A 9615-nucleotide genomic window follows, 5' to 3' on the forward strand; every position below is an offset into this window, starting at 1 on the left:
CTTGGCACATGGTATTATTTCGCCTACTGGAGCAAGTTCTCATTTTCTCAAAGCCTTCCCCCAGCTTTTCTAGAAATAAAGCTTAAATATCATTTATTTCAAGCTTTCAGAATAAAGTTAACCTCATTTATACAGGTACCAGGTTGGTGTACTCATATATATCTTTTCCAATTGCAGGCTAAGCAAAGGCATGCATTTAGAACCGTACTAATATATTAAAGCGAAAGACAAACCAACTTAATGTCAAGAGAAACTGTGACCTTCCATGTAGTGTGTGATAGAGAAACACTGATTCTGACACATTGTCTTATTTTATTCAAATAGCAGTCTGCTCACACGTGGTCCAAGAACACTTGAATAATAAAGCAAATATAATCACATGTTAAAAACTGGTCTTCAAACATCATAGCCCATGATGCCACGCTTGCCTATGATCTCGCCAACATAAAACCACATCCACACCTCAGTGGCCACCAAACCATTCAGTAGAGCTTCCTTAACAGTGAGCTGTTTGAAGCTACCGGTTTTAGCACTGTTGATAATTTTTGTCAAGCTCTGAATTGCTGTAGGGATCTCAGCAGGGGTTGGAGGAACCAGCTCAACCTTGGCATAGTACCAAAACGTGGCCAATCGAGGCTTCGAGTAAGTCACAGCAGCGTTGACCAGCGCCGGGGCCTTTTCCGCGAGGTTACGGACAAACTGGGCCATGGTCCTAGGACGGAGAGCCCGTCACCCCGACTGGCCGGCTGAATGTCACCCGCCTGGAGAAGTCTGAATTTTATTCTGGGCATAATGAGAAATCACTAAAGGATTTTAAGCAGAAAAGACACCATCTAAAGTATATTTTTTGTTTTGTTTTCTTTTGATGTTTTGTTTTTAATTGACATTTTCATTGAGATCATTGTAGATTTACTTGCAGTTTTAAGAAATAATACAGATAGAGCATGTGCTTAATTTAGTTTCCCCCAGTGATAACAATTTGTAAAACTAGTATAATGTAGCTACCAATATATGGGCATTGACAAAAAACACCTTATTCAGAGCTCCCCAATTTTATCTATACTTATTTACACATATGAATTAAATTCTGTACAATTTTATCACTTGTAGGTTCACGAACCCATCACACAATCAAGATTCTGAATAATTCCAATATTAGGAATCCCTCAAGTCACCCTATTTTAACCACACCCACCTCCGTCTTCCATCTCCCCATTCTCAACTTCTGGCAACCACTAATTTGTCCCCGATTTCTAAAAATTTGTCTTTTCAAGATGTTATATAATTGATCATATATTGTGTAACCTTTTTTATTAATTTATTTTATTTTTGGTTGTGGTGGGCCTTTGTTGTTGCTCGCTCCAGCTTTCTTTAGTTGCAGTGAACGGGAGCTACCTGCTGGCTGCAGGGCGTGAGTTTCTCATTGTGGTGGCTTCTCTTGTCTTGCAGCTCAGGCTCTAGGTGTGAGGGCTTCAGTAGTTGCAGCTCATGGGCTCTAGAGTGCAGGCTCATCAGTTGTGGCACACAGGCTTAGTTGCTCTGCAGCATGGGGGATCCTCCCAGACCAAGGATCAAACCAGGGCCCCTTGCGTCACAAGGCAATTCTCAACCACTGGACCACCAGGGAAGCTCATGTGTAACCTTTTGTGATTGGCTTTTTTCCTTCAACATTAGTTCCCTGGAGATTGATCCAAATTGTTGTGTATATCAATAGTTTGCTTGTTTTCATTCCTGAGTAGTAGTCTGTGGTTATGGGCATGAAGAAGTGAAGGTGTTTGTCCCTCAGTCATGTCCAACTCTTTGCAACCCCATGAACTGTAGCCCTCCAGGTTTCTCTGTCCATGGAATTATCCAGGCAAGAACTGGAGTGAGTAGCCATTCCTTTCTGCAGGGGATCTTCCTGACCCAGGGATCAAACCCAGTCTCCTGCATTGCAGGAGAATTCTTTACCATCTTGAGTCACCAGGGAAGCCCAGTTACAGGCATGCCGCTGCTGCTGCTGCTAAGTCGCTTCAGTCGTGTCTGACTCTGTGCAACCCCATAGACGGCAGCCCACCAGGCTCCTCCGTCCCTTGGATTCTCCAGGCAAGAACACTGGAGTGGGTTGCCATTTCCTTCTCCAATGTATGAAAGTGAAAAGTGAAAGTGAAGTCGCTCAGTCGTGTCCGACTCTAGCGACCCCATGGACTGCAGCCTACCAGGCTCCTCCGTCCATGGGATTTTCCAGGCAAGAGTACTGGAGTGGGGTGCCACTGCCTTCTCCAGTTACAGGCACACCACAGTATAAATATTTACCTTTGGAAGGGTATATGGGTTAATTCCATTTTCTGCTACTGCAAATAAAGTTGCTATGAATACTCATGTACAGATTTACATAAGAACATAAGTTTTCATTTCTCTGAGGTAAAAGCCCAAACATATAACTTCTAGTTTTATGATAATTGTATATTGTATTTTATTTAAAACTGTCGAACTTTTCCAGAATAACTGTATAATTTTACATTTCTACTAGCAATATAGAAATGATCCAATTTCCCTAAATCTTTGCCAGAATTTGATATTGTCACGATTTTTAATTTTAGCATTTCTGATAGATGTATAGTGGTAGCTTGCACTTTTCATTTGCATTTCTCTCGTGGCTAATCATACTGAATGTCATTTCACATGTTTTTTTGCCATCTGTTTATCCTCTTTGGGGAAATGTCTGTTGATGCCTTTTCCTTATTTTCTAATTGAAGTGTTCATCTTTTTATTATTGAGTTTTCAGGGTTGTTTATATATTTTAGATAGTACTCTTTTGTTGCAAATGTGGTTTTGCAAATATTTTTCCTAATCTGTAGTGTGTCTTTGCATCCTCTTTACAGAATCTTTTGCAGAGCAAAAGTTTTTAATTTTGATGAAGCATAATTTATCAGTTCATCCTTTTATGGATTATACTAATAGTATTAAGTCTAAGAACTCTTTCCTTGCCTCTGGATTCCCAAAATTTTCTTCTATATATTTTTCTAAAAGTTTCATATTTTAAGTTTTACATTCAAGTCTAGAATTCATTTTTAGTTACTATTTTTATAAGATACGAAGTTTAAGGTTTTGTTTTGATTGTCTGTGTTCAGTTCCTCAGTCGTGTTCAACTCTGTGACCCCATGGACTGTAGCCCACCAGCTTCTCTTTCCGTGGGACTTCCAGGCAAGAATACTGAGCGAGTAGTCAATTGCTTGAGCACTGTTTGTGAAAAAGTGATCCTTCCTTTGTTGAATTGTTCTTGCACATTGTCAAAATTCAGTTGGGCATACATGTGTGAGTATATTTTGGGTTTCACTATTCTGTCAATTAATTTATCTATCTCTCCACCACAACCATATCTCACTTTTTTGCAGTAGCTAACTAGAAAAAATGTGATTTTTAGTGGAGGAATCTTCTCACTTTACCCTTCTTTTTCAAGATTGTCTTAGTCATTCTGGGACATGTGCTGAGACAATTTTTCATATAAATTTCAAAATGCATGCTAAGTTGCCTCAGTAATGTCTGACTCCTTGCAACCCCATGGACTGTAGCCTTCTAGGCTCCTCTGTCCATGGGATTCTCCAGGCAAGAATACTGTCCCAGAATGGGTTATCATGCCCTCCTCCAGAAGATCTTCCCGACCCAAGGATTGAACCCACAGCTTTTACGTCTCTTGCACTGGCAGGTGAGTTCTTTACCAGCTGAGCCCTGTGTGTTTCTACACACACACACACACACAAAATTGCTAGGATTTTTATAAGAATTGCACTAAACCTACTCATCAGTTTGAGGAGAATTGCCTTCCAACCCATGAGCATGGTATACCTCTTCATTTAATTGGGTGGTCTTTGATTTCTTTCCTCACAAATTTCAGCATATAAATCCTGTACATGTTTTGCTAAGTAAATATGTAAGTACTTCATTTTCTTTGGAATGACTGTAAATAGTATTGTTTTTAATTGTAGTTACTTCATTGTTGATTTATAGAAATATGATTGCATTTTTCTGTTGTTCTTGTATCTTGCAACCTTGCTGAATTTATTAGCTCTAAAGAGATTTTTCTTTTCCTTGGAATATTCTATGTAGACAATCATATCATCTGCAAGGAGAAATAGTTTGGTTTTCTTGAGAAATAGTTTTATATCTTCCTTTCCCATCTGTATGTCTTTTATTTCTTTTTCTTGACTTATTAAAATGGCTAGAACTTCCAGTACTGTGTTCAATAAGAGTGGTGAGAGTGGACATGCTTACCTTTCTTCCAAAATTAGGAAGAAAGCATTGTTTTTCACCATTAAGTGTGATGTCAGCTAAGATTTTTATACACGCTCTTTGTTAAGCTGAAGTAATTCTCCTCTATTCTTAACTAAGTACTGAATGAGTGAATTTTATTTTCACGTAATTCTGATGCAATATATGGGGGAGGAGAGCAAAATAAGTGAGGTAACCAGTAAGATGACTATCACAGTACTCCAGGTGAGAGATGATGGTAACCTAGACTAAGATGATGGTGGTGATACAGATTAGGAGACAAGAGGGCAGATTCAAGATATACTTTGTTGTATAACCCATAGGACTTGCTGATGGATTGGGTGGTTAGAGTCAGAAATTGCATTTGGCTACAAATAACAGAAAACTCTGGGCTTCCAAGGTGGCTCAGTAGTAAAAGAATCCTCTTGCAATGCAAGAGAAGCAGGAAACGTGGGTTTGATCCCTGGGGCAGGAACATCCCCTGGAGAAGGAAATGGCAACCCACTCCAGTATTCTTGCCTGGGAAATCCCATGGACAGATAAGGTTGACAGGCTACAGTACATGGGGTCACAAAAGAGTTGGACATGACTTAGCAACTAAACAACAACAAACAGAAAACTCTACTACAATGACTTAAGTAGAGGCTTCCCCCTCACCCCCGCCCTGAACAAAAAGAAGTCAGAGAATAAGCAGTTCTGTCGATCTCATCTGTGTCTCAGATCCTTTTATTCTTTGCTGTTACATAATAACATATGACTTTGAACCATACAGTCACAAGATGGATGTGGTACTTCTAGGTACCACAGATAAGTTCCAGTAAGAAAAACAGAGTTGCAAAATTTTTCTTTTAGTGATACTTTATTCAGAAAGTTAAGCACTTCCAGAGACATTTATCTATATTTCCTTAATCAAAACTATGTCATGAAAAAAAAAAAAACCTATGTCACTAACCACTCAGTTGCAAGGGAAGCTAAGGAATTGATATTTTACTTTCCAGTCTCTAAAGTAGAGAAAAACAGGGAATAGCTAATTGCAGTGGACACTAAGTGAGCCAATCCATAGTACCTACCACACTAAGGATGATGGAAATAAGGAAAAATGGATTACTTCCATATTTCTGGTTGACAGATTACATTACTGTTTACTAAGATGTATAAGAGTGGAAGAGACATGGATGTTAAGAGAAAGCAATAGTTCAGTGTTGGCCACGTTGAGATTAAAATGTTTATGAAGCATCTAGAATGTCAAGCAAAGAATTACATACATGAGGCTGAAATTCAGAAATGTCAATACTGAAGGTAATAATCTTGAAGTTACCAGGATACTGATGGTATTTAGAGCTATTGAACTATATAAGATCACCTTGGAAGAAAAAAAGTAGTTGTACACAGCTTTGAGGAATTCCAATATTTAAGTATTGCTTTGGGAAAAGTGAACTCACAAAATAGACTGAGTAGCTAAAAAGTGTGGAGAAGGCAATGGCACCCCACTCCAGTACTCTTGCCTGGAAAATCCCAGGGACGGGGGAGCCTGGTGGGCTGCCGTCTATGGAGTCGCACAGAGTCGGACATGACTGAAGCCACTTAGCAGCAGCAGCAGCTTAAAAGCGAATAGAGAAACCACGAAAGAAGTATTAAAGGCATAAATGGAAATATGTGTTTCATGGAGAAGGTATTCTATAGAGTAGAATGCTACTGAGAGAAGATAAATAAGATAAAGAGAGAAACTTCCATTGAATTTAGCAGCATGAAAGTAATTGATGATTGAATTAATTAAAACCAATTTCAGAGTCAAGAAACAAAATATCCACTTAAACCCCAAATAGGAGTCTGTTATTTTTCCCACACAACAAAAAGTCCGGATGTAAGCAGCTAAAGGTATTAGGGAGCCAATCATCAGAGCCTGCTGTTTTGTGGTTTCCTTGGACTTTCTCTCATGACTGGAAAGTGGGTGTCATTGCTCTGGACTCATGTACAAAACAGCAGAAGAAAAGGAAAGGTGTGGTGCCAGCACCATATGCCCTTTACCAAGAGTAGAAAAACTTCCCCTTCCCTCAGAATTATTTTGCATCTCATTAGTCAGATCTATGTAACACAGTCATCCTGAACTTCAGGGGAAACTCCAGGAAGGTGAGAATTTATTTAATAAGTTGTCTAGCCTCTACAAATGGACAAAAGAAAGAGCAGTTGAGAATGGATGCTTTGACAATCAAAAGTACCTGCCATGATGACCTTGGCAACAACATGTACCTGCCATGATGACCTTGGCTTTAATGGTATGGGATAGTGAGACTGAAACCAGATTACAGGGGATTGAAGAGTGAACGGGAGATGGTGAGGTAGCAAAATGCAATGGATAGAAACATTTTCTATTCATTTGGCCAGAAGTTTACTTGTGAAGGGTTTCTCTGGTGGCTCAGACGGTAAAGGATCTGCCTGCAATGCGGGAGACCTGGGTTTGATCCCTGGGTTGGGAAGGTCTCTGGGTTGGGAAGCTCTCTGGGTTGCAGATGGGAACAGCTACCCACTCCAGTATTCTAGCCTGGAGAATTCCATGGACTGTATAGGAGTCACACAGAGTTAGACGCAACTTTCACTTTCACTTTAGTTGTGAAGAGGAGCAGAGAAGTAGGATGGTATCTAGATTGAGTTGTAAGGTCCAGTGATGTTTTTTACTTTGTATTATTGTTGTTGCTGTTAACATGAAGTAAAAAATTATGTTTGTAAAATGATGAGAATGATCATTGTGAGGAGGGGAGAGACAATTGATACAAAAGGAAAGAGAGTGAAATGAAAGACTCCCAAACACTCATGCTGGTAGGTTCTAGCCTGCTTATGATGTTCCCTTCCTGATAACCTGCCTATGGACTTTGGACTTGCTTAGTCACCTTCACAATTGTATCAACTTATTCCCTATAATAGATCACTTAAAATTCCCAGTTCTGCTTCTGGGACTGAATCCTGACTGATACAGAATTTGATCCTCAAAAAGTCCTCGAAGAGGCAATAAAATTATGTACTAGTTTCTATGAAAGAAGACAGGAGGTAAAGGAAAGTTGCATGGCTCAAGGTAGCCCGGAGTTAAAACTCCCCTCCAGGTCCTCCCCACCATTCTAGACAAAACAAAGAACTTTCTCACCAGAAGAAAAAAATAGACATTAGGTTGATTACGCCCAGCTCCAAGCCGGCCCAGCCTCTGGCCCATCTCCAGAACTCCTTGCCCCAGCCATTTAAGAGATAACTACTCCCAGCAACCTTGGAAAAGAACAGGCCCCCTTAAGACAGTAGCTTTCTACATACATGCCTATATATACTTACTCTTTTCTTAGATAAGTGCAGCAGCTCACTAATCTGACTGCTGCCCCTGCTCGCCTCATTAAAGGTGATCTGATCCTGTAGAGTGCCAGTCTCGTTCTTTTTCTGAACCTCGCCTACTCTAACTCCTGACCTTACATTTTTGGTGCCAAAACCCGGGGGGTTGAGGTTCCTTCTCCTTCTCCACGGACAGCTCTTTGGAGAGTGGAAGCCTGCCGAGCTCACTTTCCTGCCCGGGCTCCTTGAGAGGACGCCCTGTGACTTCATGAGCGGTACAAGTCCTGTGTAAGGGCTTTATTGGTTTTCCACGTACTACGAGGAATATTGGCCTCTCTCTCTTCCTGCTTTCTCTACACTCTCTTTTTCGTGAGACTGACCAACTCCAGGACATAAGCCTTTTGCCATTCAACCGCTTTACATGCAACACTCCATTCAAGCCGGCCCCTAAATTAAGGTAAGATCCAATCCGGACGGTTTTCTAGAAGCGCCCTAAAACTTAGTCCTCTCCGGGTCCCGGGGACCCCCAGCCTAAGGCCACTCTGAAGGCAACGGTGGGGGACGCTCCACCTCGACACAGAGCTCTCTTCTCGTAACTCCTATTGCAACTAGGGGTGACGCCTTAAGCTCCCAGTAGGAGCCTCTGCTTGCCTTTCAATTATGGGGTCTGGCCAATCTCTCCCAAAGGATTCCCCTCTGGCCTGTGTTCTTAAAAATCTCAAGCCACTCTCTCTCACTGAACTCAAAGCTAATCGCTTAAAACGACTCTGTATACAGATCTGGCCTCAATACCAATTAGACAACCAAAACCGCTGGCCTGAGTTCGGGACTTACTATTTCAATATTTTATCAGATCTCACTAAGTTCCTCAAATGGAATGGCAAAGGGCTGGAGGTCCCACATGCCCAAGCCTTTTGGGACCTTTGGAACAGGCCCTCCCTATGCAAAAACTGCTCCACCCATGAGGTCCTTCTATGCACCTTGCCTCCCAAACAAAAGGGCTCTTCTTCTTCAACCGCCGGTCAAGACCTTCTGCACCCCAGAGTCTGACACAGCAAACGAGCCCCCTCCCTATCCACCACCCCACCAACCCTCTCCTTCCCCCTCATCCAATTCCAAAACCTCTCCTGACTCCCCCTCAACCCCGCTACCCCATCTCCCTGACTCCACCTCCCCTCTTCTCTCTCCTCCTCCCACATGGTCCTGTACCCAACACGTTTCCCCTGAGAGAGGTGGCAGGACCAGAGGGCCCCACCTGAGTCCACGTGCCATTTTCATTGTCAGATGAGCCAGATAGAAGAAAAGTTAGGATCATTTTCTGAAAATCCTACCAGATACAGAAAAGAATTCTGAGACTCTCCCAGGCCTATAACCTCACATGGAGTGACATATATTATATCCTAAATGCCACTCTCACCCCAGATGAAAAAGACCATATCTGGCAAGCAGCAAAAGCCATGCCCATCACTTGCATAACCAAGACCGGGATAGCCCAGTTGTTGATGAGGCGGTGCCTCAATTAGATCCCCACTGGACTTACCAGCTCAATGACCCAGGTATCAAGAGACTCAATCATATGATTACTTGCCTTCTAGAAGGAATGCAGAAAAATACTCATATCCATGTCAATTATGATAAAGTCAGAGAAATCACCCAAGGGGCAGATGAAAATCCAGCCCTACTCTTGGTACGCCTCATAGAGGCAGTCCAAAAGTATATTAACCTAGATATCACCACCCTTGCTGGATTACTCTACCTTCATGTTCAATTCATCAGCCAGTCTGCCCCTGACATTAGACGAAAGCTTTGACAACTAGAGAAGGGACTTAAGAACCCCCCGGACCCTGCTTCCGATGTAACCAGTCAGGACACTGAGCAAAGGCATGCCCACACCCGAGGCCCCCTACAAAAGCATGCCCGACCTGTGGCCAATGGGGACACTGGAAGATGGACTGTCCCCAGGGGTGCCCTGATGCCCCTGGAGAGGTCCCCACCTCCCAGACCTGGAGAATGGAATGTCCACAGAGACACCCTAGCACCCCTGGGGAGATC

General features: G+C 42.1%; 1 pseudogene; it reads right to left on the reverse strand.

Annotated features, from left to right (window-relative positions):
- Nucleotides 1-292: 292 nt before the first annotated feature.
- On the reverse strand, nt 293-762 carry LOC109555887 (ATP synthase subunit g, mitochondrial pseudogene; annotated as a pseudogene).
- Nucleotides 763-9615: the final 8853 nt, after the last annotated feature.

Source organism: Bos indicus, chromosome 3, assembly GCF_029378745.1.
Source record: "Bos indicus isolate NIAB-ARS_2022 breed Sahiwal x Tharparkar chromosome 3, NIAB-ARS_B.indTharparkar_mat_pri_1.0, whole genome shotgun sequence".
In the NCBI taxonomy this organism is placed as follows: Eukaryota; Metazoa; Chordata; class Mammalia; order Artiodactyla; family Bovidae; genus Bos; species Bos indicus.